At 48.4% G+C, this 12,144-nt stretch overlaps 1 non-coding gene and 1 pseudogene across 1 annotated transcript; both read left to right on the plus strand.

Annotated features, from left to right (window-relative positions):
* Window positions 1-5,549: 5,549 nt before the first annotated feature.
* On the plus strand, window positions 5,550-5,725 carry LOC142689099 (U2 spliceosomal RNA; annotated as a pseudogene).
* Window positions 5,726-11,956: 6,231 nt separating this feature from the next.
* On the plus strand, window positions 11,957-12,139 carry LOC142689147 (U2 spliceosomal RNA). The gene has a single exon (XR_012858145.1). It is a non-coding gene; the product is annotated as a U2 spliceosomal RNA (small nuclear RNA).
* Window positions 12,140-12,144: the final 5 nt, after the last annotated feature.

Genomic DNA, 12,144 nt, shown 5'->3' on the forward strand with positions numbered 1-12,144 from the left:
GCTTAGCGATCCAAGAGCGTTCCAGACGAAGCCGGCGACGAACTGCGGAGAAGAACCAGCGAAGACGACGATCCAGAAGGGAGAAGCCGCCATCGGGGAAGAAGCTCCGGGAGATCGCTGCCGGGAAGAAGAAGGAGAACTTCGGAGAAGAGCCGCTGCTGAAGGGGATCTTCGAAGAAGCTCGGCCGCAGAAGAAGAAGCTCGACGAGGAACCGCTGCGGAAGAAATTTCGTGGAAGAACCTCGGCCAGCAAGGAGAAGATTTGCATAGCTCCGCCCCCTTCGGGAAAGAGCTATCGAAGATCCTCCCCAAGCGACAGGAACAGCTGGAAGAAGCCATGGCCTCAACCAGCAACCCTGCCACCCAGAAGAAGAAGGCTGATGGACCAGGTGAGCCGACCCAGGCCAGGACATCTCCTCCTGAAGCCTCCTCAAGCCAACAGGCCACCAGGAAGCCGAACCAGGCTGCTCCAACCCTGGAGCCCTGGATGAAGCAGACGGTGGCCCTGAAGCTGAAGGAGGTGGACGGGAGAGTGCCGGACATGACGGAAGAAGTGTTCTGCCAGAAGATGCTCCTGGACCAGGGCTTCGCTAAGCCGGAGACCATCAGCATCCAGGCCTTCATGACCGGGATGTTCTTCGTGACCTTTGCTTCGATCAACATCTGCAGAAGGTACTGGGAGATGGTGAAAGCGGCGAGGCCTGAATCCCCTTTCTCTCGCTTTGTGGGCAACTGCCCTGTCCAAAGAGAGGAAAGGCGGGTGACGGTCTCAATGCGGAACCCACACACCCCCGGCAAAGACATCACCACGCTCCTGAAGCGGTTCTGCACAGTGGTGAGGGAACCCACCCACATCCTGAACGGACTCGGCTTCTGGACTGGCAAGTGGTCGGTAATCGTCCGACTGAACAAGGATTCGAGCGCGGAAGACGGCCTCCAGCACCTGCCCCAGTCATTCTCGCTGGGCAACTCCTACGGCCTCATCTACTACCCGGACATGCCGCAGATCTGCAGGAGATGCAGCAAGAAGGGTCATTCGGTGAAGGACTGCAAGGAGGACGCCTGCAAGAACTGCCGGGTAACAGGACACGAGACCAAAGACTGCCCGAAACGGACAATGTGCAACCTCTGCGGACAAGCAGCCCACTCTTACAAGGACTGCCCGAAGAGGGATCGATCCTGGGCAACTGTAGCGGCGAAAGCTCCGGCCAGAGGGAACCCCGCCCCAACCAGAGCTCCAGCGGCGCAGAAGACCGGGAATAAGAAGGATGGTAAGAAGACGACAGTCCCTCCCCCCCGCCTCCCGGCCCTCCCTCGCCCTACCCTTCCCACCCTCCCTCGCCCGGCCCTCCCCACCCCCCCGTCCCCAACCCCTGTCACCCCCACTGAGGCTCTCACCTTCTCCTACCCACCCATCTCAGTGGTCCTGTCACCTGCACCTCTCCCAACCCAGCCTCCCTTCTCCCCAGCTCCAGCAGCACTAACATCTTCCCCTCCAGCTGCTGGAGTCCTCTCCCTGGAGGATTTTCCCCCTCTTGTCTCCTCAGGTGCCATCCAGAGGAAGAGAAAGGTGAGGGACAGCCCAGCGGCTGAGTCCTCAAAGCGACAAGTCGTGGAAATCTGCGAAGACTCCCTTGCGCAGCAGGAGGAAATGGAGCAGATGGTGGAGGAACTCGTGTCTGAACCTGAGGTCATCGACTTCACAACAGACATCCAGGTGGCTACAATCCTGGAACAATTTCTGTCAGAGGGCCTGCTGGATCTTTCGGACCCGCCAGGCGAGGAGGATCCGCCCGACCGGACTGGTAACTAAGGTGTATCGTTTGCACTAACCTTCTTTATTCTCCCCCATGGCTGCTAAACTTAACATCTTTAGCCTCAATGTGAGGAGTGTTAGAGATAGGACTAGATGTCAGATGGTGCTAACTTTTCTTTCCAAGCAGTCGAGTGATGTATTTATGCTGCAGGAATGTACTCTCCCCTCTTCCAGGTCATACCATCATCTGGCCAGGCAGTGGACCCATGGCCCGTCCTACTGGTCTGGTGGGGGCGACTGTAAGTCTGCAGGGGTTGCCATCCTGATTAGGGGAGGCGTATTTACTGTTGACTCTGTCCAGGAGCTCGCCTGCGGCCGCTTGTTGGTCGTAGACGGTTCCTGGGCAGGAGAGCCGATTAGGCTCATCAACGTGTACGCCCCCCCTATGAAGGCTGAGCGCCTGGAACTATTCCAGACCCTGCGGACCCAGCTCGCCACCACTAGGGCAGTGGTGATGGCCGGGGACTTCAACTGCCCCATCGAAGAGGATGGACGAAGTTCCGGCACTTCAATCAAGCTGGATGTCAGTTCCAAACTGCTTATCGAGATGGTAACCGAAGCATCCTTGCAGGACGTTGTGGGCTCCATGGGGATCGGCTCTGTGAACTATTCATGGAGCCGACCCGATGGCTCACTTCGTTCTCGGATTGACTTTGTGTTCACCTCCCGGGCAGTCAAGCAGCATGGGCACTCCATGGTCCCCTGCTTCTTCTCTGACCACAGGGCCATTCTCTTCCAGGGTGCCATCGGCCACGGTTTTCCTCCCGGCCCTGGCTCCTGGAGGCTGAATTGTGCCCTGCTGGAAAGAGAGGAGGTACTGGCGGAACTTAGAGACGCCTATATTGTTTGGAGGAATGATAAAGTTTTCTTTGACAAAACCTGTGACTGGTGGGAATATGTTAAAGTTGAATTTCGTTGTTTCTTTCAGGCAAAAAGTCGCCAACAGGCGTGTGAGAGGAAGAGAGACTTCAGAGAGATGCAGCGTCAGCTGCGATCCCTGCAAGACCTCCTTCAATGTGGCTGGGACGTCAGGAAGGAGCTGGAGGAAGCCAAAAAGGGCCTGAAAGGGCACTTTGAGGAGGAATCCAAGCGAATTGTCTTTCGTTCCAAGGTGGAGAACCTGGAGAAGGGTGAGAAATGTAACTCGTTCTTTTTCAGGAAACTCCATGCCGGCCACACGCCCCTGAAGGAACTCCGAGATGAGACCGGAAACATGCATTCTGGGAAGAAGGAGGTGATGGGAGTCGTCACAGACTACTACCGAAGCCTCTACTCCCGGAAAACCACTGACCCCGAAGCCGCCGATAAATTCCTGTCAGGTATCACTAATCATCTTGATCCTGCAGGTACGGAGGCTATGGACGTACCCCTGACGGTGGAGGAACTGCTCTCTGCCGCTAAATCCTTCAGACCCGGCAGGACCCCGGGCAGTGATGGTCTCCCAGCAGAGCTCTATGTAGCGCTGGGGGACTTGATCTGTCCGGACCTGCTGGAGCTCTATGAGGAGATGGTGGTGGAGGGTAGAATGCCACCGTCCTTGAGAGAAGGCATGATCACGATCTTGTATAAGCGGAAGGGGGAGAGATGTGACCTGAAAAACTGGCGTCCCATCTCTCTCCTGAACGTGGACTACAAGATCCTCGCCAAAGTATTGACCAACAGACTGAAGGTTGTCATCGGACGGATCATCGGATCGGACCAAACCTGCGGCATTCCTGGCCGTAGGGTGGCCGACAGTCTTGCCCTGGTGAGGGACACGGTGCATTACATGCAAAGCCGCCGTACACACGCGGCCCTGGTCAGTCTGGATCAGGAGAAGGCTTTTGACCGGGTCTCTCACGAATTCATGGGTAAGGCTCTGCGTAGGCTGCGGCTTGGCAGGTTGTTCTGTTTGTATGTTAACCTGATGTATTGCGACATTTACAGCTCGGTGCTGGTGAACGGCTGGAAGACTGACCCCTTTCCTGTATCGTCTGGGGTTAGACAAGGCTGTCCTCTTTCACCTCTCCTTTTTGTTTGTGTTATAGAGCTCTTCGCAGAGGCTATCCGGCAGAATGGAGAGATCAGAGGGATCACCGCACCAGGTCCAGGACACTTCGAGGTCAAATGCTCGCTGTACATGGACGACGTGACCGTCTTCTGCACTGACCAGAGTTCGGTGACTGCACTCGTCCAGACCTGCGAGGAGTTCGGACGCGCTTCAGGGGCAAAAGTCAACTGCGGGAAGTCGGAAGCCATGCTCTTCGGAAAGTGGTACCTGCCTTCTCCTGCCTCCTTCCCTTTTACTATCAAGCCGGACTTCATCAAAATTCTGGGAGTCTGGTTCGGTAAGGAAGGTGCAGCCCTAAAGTCGTGGGAAGAACGCTTGGCCAAAGTCAACCAAAGGATCGGACTGTGGAGCCTCAGACAACTCACTATTGAGGGCAAAGCAATGGTCCTGCGTAACGAAGTCTTGCCTGTGCTACAATACACTGCACAGGCATGGCCCCCTCTTGCAACGGTCTCGAGGGCCATTACCAGGACTGTGTTTCGCTTCATCTGGGGCTCGAAAATGGACAGAGTAAAGCGGACTGTTATGTACAAGGAGCCCCGCAAAGGTGGGAAGGGTATACCCGACATTCCCACTCTGCTGCGGATCGCTTTTGCATGTGACTGTGTTCGTAGGACTCTGAGGACAGCAAACGGCTCTGCGGGCAAGGCCATGTCCCGCTACTTCCTCCTTCCCCTCTGGCGAGGTTTTGGCTGGGACAAGTGGGACAGCTCCTTCCCTTACAACTGGCACGCTCCCTGGTTCTACGGAGATGTCGTCCGGTTCGTGAGGGAGCATCAACTGGAGGGTCTTAAGCCCGACTTGTGGAAACCTAAGACGATCCACAAGCACATCAGAGCAAAGGACTCACTGGAGTCTGTTCCAGGGCTTCATGCCGACACGTTGGAGACTGTTTGGACTAACGTGTCATCTGGCAGGTTGACCAACGGGCACAAGGACATTTCATGGATGGCCATCCAGGGAGGACTGCCTCTTAGGTCATTCATGCATGCCCGCAACCTGTGCAAGACCCGGTACTGCCCCAGGTGCCCCTTCACGGAGGAAACATCTTTGCACATTTTCTGGCAGTGCCCCTTTGCACAGGGTCTGTTGAAAGCCTTGGAACATGAACTCAAGGACTCAGTACCCAGGAACAGACTGTCGTACCGCTCGGTACTTTATGGACTATTTCCTGGGAATACCACGGATGGAGCAATCCAGGAAGCCTGGCGCCTTATGAACTGCTTTAAGGACGCTATATGGTTTGCCAGGAACCGTCTGATTTTGCGGAGAGAGAGTGTGTCCGTCCAGGACTGCCGCAGGCTGATCCACAGCCTGCTCAGAGACTATTCCACCTGGGACAGCCCGGACGTCGATGAGGAAGAGGACTGATACTCCCCTTCCCCCCACTCTCCCTTCTTGTGTGTTGTCTTTCAATAAAGCTTCGGGCCTGTGATTTCCCCCTTCCCTATCCCCTCCTACCCACTCCCCTATCCCATCACTTGTCTGTAATGCTTTGTTGTTTGGCTTTAGTGAATGCAAGAATGTTAGTGTAGCATGTGGTGTAATGTATAGCATAGGCTAGCCTGTACTGTGTATTATACTGTCATGTTATGTTTGACGACTGTTATTATTTATTATTTGCTGCTTCATGGCTTGCGCTGCGTCGCAGTAATGTTTGTATGATGACGATTGATTGTCAATAAAGCATTTTTCAATCAAAAAAATCTGTTCTTATCAGTTTAATATCTGATACGTCCCCTATCTGGGGACCATATATTAAATGGATTTTTAGAACAGGGAGATGGAAATAGAGCTTGCTCTGTCCACTCCACGCATTGACCTGGTATTGCAGTATTTCCAGGACCGGTGCACCCTTCCCTTATGTGTTGACTAAAATCAGATTCCAAAAGTGCTATTTGTGTTTGCTATTGTTTTTGTCTTTCTGATGGGATCTCCCCTTTTAATCCCATTATTTCAACACCTGTTGGACAATGCATTTGTACAGTCATGTGTGATAATGAGCTCATTTATTAAATGCAATTAATGAATACATTGCCACCTCTTGTTGTGTGTGTGTGTGTGTGTGTGTGTGTCTTCTGTGTTTCTGTGTTTCCGGCATTTCACATTGGAACAGCTCATTCACCTTCCTTGTCTTCTCTCCGCCCTCCCTCCTAGGTAAGTTAAAGAGCTGCACCTGAGCCAGCCACTGATTGATGCAGCACCACAGTCAAATAGTGGAGTGGAGTGGAGTAGGGGAACAGCAAACAGCCATTAAAGCAGCCAGCCGCCTACCCGCCACAATGGACCTACCTGTGTACACTAGATGGATGTGATGGAATGTACTGTCGTCCCTACATTTCAAGAAGAAGTAAGAATTGCAGTTGCAACAAACCCTTGCTTGCCTACAAAGAGAGCAGCAATTTGGATTTGTTACTTTGTTACCTGGAAGAATAACAAACTGTGCAAGGATGGAGGTTGTAGGAGCAAGGAGAAGTTGTCTGTAAAGTTGGTGGATGCTTATTTTCCATTTTGCAGTCCCTTGTCTCCCTCTTGTGGCCTCCTGGAGGCAAATAAATGTGCAAAAAAAAGACAGCCTGGCGGCCGGCTGTTGCAGTGTTGCCCTCTCAGGCAACACTGAGTGACTGACTGAGCCTCACCGTCTTATATAAAGTTCAGACGGAACTTTGCACGTGTCATAGTGGAGCCCTCAGGATTCCAGAGCCAGCTTTCTGACATCATAATGGGGCCTCAGAGATAGATAAAAGCCTGGGCCCAGGCAGTGTTGGTCAGTGCTGCTCAGCAGGCAGCACTGGACTGGATTAAAGCTGATACAAGGTGTGAAGGAACAAGGGGTGGCTGTGGGCATGCACTTGCTGCCGCTGCCAGTGTTTATCTGCATGGCAGGAGGGCATTTGGGCGTTGCCAGGAAGGCGTTTTTATGTAGATTCCTCCTCTTTCAGCACTGCATTGTGGTGCAAGCAAAAGAAGCAAATCCTGTGTAGCTTCCTCTCCGGCCTTTATTCACCTCCCTCCCGCTTAGTAGCTGTAAATGTGTGTGAGCCTGCAGGGCCCCATGGAATTGCCTAGGAGTAGGCTGAATCAATCGCTGCAAGGGGTGAACAGCAGTATGGGACAGGCTCGGGCAAGGCAAGGGCCGCTCGGGTTATCGCTTCTCGGCCTTTTGGCTAAGCTCAAGTGGCTAACCAGAGGCGTCCAGTGCTGAACTCTCGGCCCTGCAGCATCGCCCTTTGGGGCTTAAGCTGCTTGTTGCTATAGGGAGACAGCCAGTGGCAGGAAGGCGATCGACATGGGCGTTATTGTACGTCACGCTAAGGCCGGGGAAACCCGGGTCAAGTACGGCATTCGGATCGAAGTTGATGTTGGATCAGAGAAGACCCTGGACCTACGACACCTGGTGAACAACATCTTGTTTGGAATTTTGAAAGTGGAGCGGAAGAAAATCCTTTGTCTTCAGGAGCATAAGGTTGGTCATTTTACCTTGATATTGACGGATTTACCTGCCTGCCATACTTTCCATTACAATTTGATGCAAAGTGTTAACAATCCTGAGCTTGGAGGACTTACTTTTATCCTGCTGTATGATGAAGGAGAAGTCTTCCTGGTTGTTTTTCTCTACAATGCACATGTACCTTTGCAAGATATCACGGCATTCCTGTCTAGACATTGTGCATATGTTAAGTTTGAGAATAAAATCTTGAACACTGAAATGATCTGGAATGGGAAATACAAATTTCGGGTCCGGTTTCGGCAAGATATTGAGGAACCAGGAGGCTTCCATTTCCCTCCATCGAACTTCTCCATTGGAAGAGACAGGGGATATCTGTTTTTTCCCAGGTGTCCTCCCTTCTGCAGGAATTGTAAAGTTTTTGGCCACACAAGGGAAGGATGTCAAAATTCAGGGAAGTGTTCCAGATGTAACCAGGAGGGTCACAAAGCAAAAGAATGTGTCAACCGCATTGTTTGTAATCTCTGCGAGGTGGAAGGGCATACATTCAAAGACTGCCCTCTGCGGAAGAAGTCATATGCAGAGGCAGCCAGGAGCCAAGTGGCTGAGATGATAGCGAGAACTGGACGGTTGGGCGAGGAGGTACCCGCTGACTATCTGGCTTCTTTAAGCACATCTCCAGTAGAAGTACGTGTGGAGGAAGGGGCAGGCATGGAGGTAGCCCCGGTCGAGGAGGATCTTCCTCACCCATCCGATGCCCAGACTGGGCTACAGGGTGAGGGAGAAATTGAGGGCGACGTCCCCGTGACTCCTCCTGTTTCTTGGAGTCTGGATGAAGTGTTTCTGGAAGGAGTTGGAGGTCAAGGGGATTTTACCACTGTAGGCACCCGACCTGCAGACGAAATTCTGGATATGGGGGCTAAGAGAGCCAGGCTGGCCGCGTCACCCCCTGTAACCCCTGGAAGGGAGGAGGAATACCCCTCATCAGTGATTTCGTTTGATGAGCCTTTTCTAGAAGATCAAGGGACCAGTTTCTTCACATTAGGTTGCCAGCCTCCAGAAGGCAAAGGCTGAAGTGCAAATGGACAACCTGCGGTTATCTGGCTATGAAAATTAAAATATGGCATCCAAACCTACATTTGATGTCGTATCCTTAAATGTACGACTGATTCAATCTAAGCCCAGGAGGGCTGCAGTTCTGGATTTTTTAAAAAATTTAGGAGCTGATGTATATTGTTTGCAAGAATGCGGTATTAGGGAACCTGTGCCAGAACAGGAATGGCCATATGGCCAATGTATATGGTCTGGTTCTTCTATAAATAAAAATGATGGGGTAGGAATATTGCTAGGGAATAGGAATTTAAAATTAGAAAGTTATATTGTGGTGGAAGTGGGGAGGTGTATTTTGGCAGAGATAAATGTCAGAGGGTGGAGGGTAAGGGTAATTAATATATATGGAGCAACAAAAAAAGAAGAGAGGTTAGAGCTCCTAGAGAAGTTGTCCTTTTTTTTGCCAGGGAGAATTCCTACGATTTGGGTTGGGGACTTTAACTGTGTGACGGAAGGGGAAAAAATGGATGTATCTGGTAAAAAGTTGTACCAATTAATCAAAGATTTTTCTTTTATAGATGCTGCTGAGGTTCATTTGGGAAAGCCACCACCCGACACTTATAGGTCTGATAGAGGAGGGGTAACATCAAGGATAGATCGGGTGCTTTTCTCAAAAAATGTGGGGTGCATGAGTTTGCGGCAGCGCGATGTGACCTTTTCTGACCATGTGTGTATGTGTGCAACTTTTGAAGGGGATGTTCGTTTAGTGCGTGGTGCAGGGGTATGGAAGTTAAATGTAAGTTTATTAGAGGATGAAAGAATTGTGAAGGCTTTTATATATGCGTATAAAGGATGGAAATCGCGGCAGGAATCTTTTGGGAATGTGTTGGAGTGGTGGGATTGGATGAAGAATGAATGTAAAAGATTCTTTAAAAAATGGGGCTATAAAAAAGCAGCTATGCTAAGAAACCAATATAATGAGTTGAATGTTAGAATAGAATGGTTGAGAAAACTTGGCGAGCTTGGTGTGGATGTCAGTGATTTGATGAGGGACGCAAGGAATGAAAGTAGGCTTTTATTAGAGGAAAAAGGGAAAAAAATTATATATAGATCAAAAGTTGAGAACTTAGACAAAGATGAAAAATGTACAAGATTTTTTTTCAAAAAAATATGTGGTAAAAAGGATGATATGGATGAATTATTGAATGATAGGGGTGAGTGTGTTTCTGGAAAGGATGTGATGAGTGAAGTTGAAGGTTTTTATACCCAGTTGTATGGAGAGAAGTGGTATGATAAGGATTTGATGAATGAGGTTTTGAATGGGTTGGAAAATAAACTTGGAGAGGAAGATCGTGAGTCTCTGTGTGGTGATATTACCATGGATGAAGTGAGAAATGTGGTGATGAGTGCAAGTAAAAATAAAACACCTGGGAAGGATGGGATCCCAATTGAATTATATGTGAGGATGTGGGATATAATTGGTGGGGATTTGCTTGAGGTATGCCAGTATATGTGGAAGCATGGTGTGTTGAGCAAATCTATGAAAGAAGGTGTGGTTGTGCTGATATATAAAAAAGGTGAGAAGAAAAATTTGGCAAATTGGAGGCCAATTACTTTGTTGGATTCTGACTATAAGTGTTTTAGTAAAGTATTGGCCAATAGGATGCGTGAGGTTGTTGCTGAAGTGGTGAATGAAGATCAAGTGTGTGCAGTGCCTGGTAGAAGTATGACTGATAATTTGTTGTTACTAAGGGATATGATTGGGGACTGTATGGATAGAAAGCAGAAATGTATGGTCCTATCTGTGGATTTTGAAAAGGCATTTGATAGGGTGTCGCATGAGTTTATGTTTAGTGTGCTGTGTAAAATGGGTTTTCCGAGAAAGTTTGTGTATGCAGTGAAAGGTTTGTATGGGAACGTAACAAGTGAGTTTCTCGTAAATGGGTTTCTGAGTGGAAAAGTGGGGATAAGGTCAGGTGTCAGGCAGGGTTGTCCTATGTCCCCTGTCCTGTTCATTAGTGTGATTGAAGTGTTGTTGTGTATGGTTAGAAGGGAAAAATTTATGAGGGGGTTATTAATTCCTGGGAGTAATGGTAAGTTTCTGAAAGTATTGGGTTATATGGACGATGTGGTGATTGTTAGTGAAAGAGAGGCGGAGATAAATAGAGCGAGATTGTTGTTGAGTTTGTTTTGTAGTGCGTCTGCGTTTAAAGTGAATTGGGGTAAATGTAGCTTTAAGTGTTTTGGTGATAGGAGTGTGAGAATGGATGGGGTTAATTGTGAGATGGGTGCTATTAAAATATTGGGTGTGCAATTTAATGAGGATTTGAGAGGGAATGAAAGTTGGGATGAATGTGGTATGAGAATAGAACGAAAACTGAACTTTTGGAGACTGAGAAGTTTGACACTGACGGGAAAAATTTTGATAGTTAAATCTGTTGTGTTACCAATTTTACTTTTTTGTGCAGTTGTTTTCCCTTTTGCTACTCACAAAATTAAGAAGACGGAAAAGATGATTTTTACATTTTTTTGGGGGAGTAGAATGGAAAAATTGAAGAGAGAGTATGTGTATAAGATGTGTGTGAATGGTGGTTTGGATTTTCCAAATGTTGAGGTATTTTTGGCTTTGAATTATATCAAAGTGGTGTCTGTGTTAGTGCAGAGGAATAATAAGACTGGTTTCATGATTAGATACTTGGCTGGTTGGATGTTGTATGGTCTGAATTGGGTAAAGAGAGATGCAAGTGTGCCTGTGGCTTTCAAGTGTCCAGTGTGGTATATGAGGATTGAGGTTTTTGTGAGGAAAAATGACTTGCTTGCTGTGCCAATGAGTGAGTTTAAAAATAAGAATGCGGTGATGAAGAGAATACGTGCGAATGAAATTCCATGTGAAATTGCAGGTTTGAGGTCTAATGAAGTGCAGAGTGTATGGAGTAAATTGAAGGTGAGTGGTATGTCAAACAGACAGCGTGATATTGTATGGATGTCGCTGCATAATATCCTACCTGTTAGGCAAGTGCAGAGAAGAAGGGATCTTATTAGGTCTGAGGTTTGCCCGAGGAATGGATGTGGAGCAAGTGAGAGTGTGAGACATATGTTGTGGGATTGTGACTATTCGTATGAAGTATGGAAAGGGGTGGGTGGTTTGTGTAAAGAACTAGCGGGGGTAAAATTTGTTAATTGGAAAGTAGCAATGTTTGGAATGGGTGCAAGTAGTCGTATGAAAGATAGAATTATGTGGTTAATTATGGCATGTGTGATGGAAAGTTTGTGGGATGTGAGAAACTTGTTAGTGTTTAAAAGGAAATTAGTGCCTGTAAATGAGTGTATTAGGATGATTTTGTCTAGACTTTACGTCATGTATTTGTGGGATAGACAGCGTGGTGGTGGCCTAGATTCAGAGGGGATATGGAAGTTCAAAAAATGGAAATTCCTGATACGATGTAGGTAATATTGTTCTGTTTTTTTTGTGATTGTTTATGTAAATTGAAGAAAAAATAAAGAACAAACCAGAATGATGATAAGTTTGAAGCAACGTGGATTTGATTTTCAAGTTTTGAGAAACATTATAAGTTGCTTATAACTAACTGAAATGGTTTTAAAAAAAAAAAAAAAAAAAAAATCTGTTCTTATCAGTTTAATATCTGATACGTCCCCTATCTGGGGACCATATATTAAATGGATTTTTAGAACAGGGAGATGGAAATAGAGCTTGCTCTGTCCACTCCACGCATTGACCTGGTATTGCAGTATTTCCAGGACCGGTGCACCCTTCCCTTA

Source organism: Rhinoderma darwinii (assembly GCF_050947455.1).
Source record: "Rhinoderma darwinii isolate aRhiDar2 chromosome 5 unlocalized genomic scaffold, aRhiDar2.hap1 SUPER_5_unloc_28, whole genome shotgun sequence".
NCBI classification, from domain to species: Eukaryota; Metazoa; Chordata; class Amphibia; order Anura; family Rhinodermatidae; genus Rhinoderma; species Rhinoderma darwinii.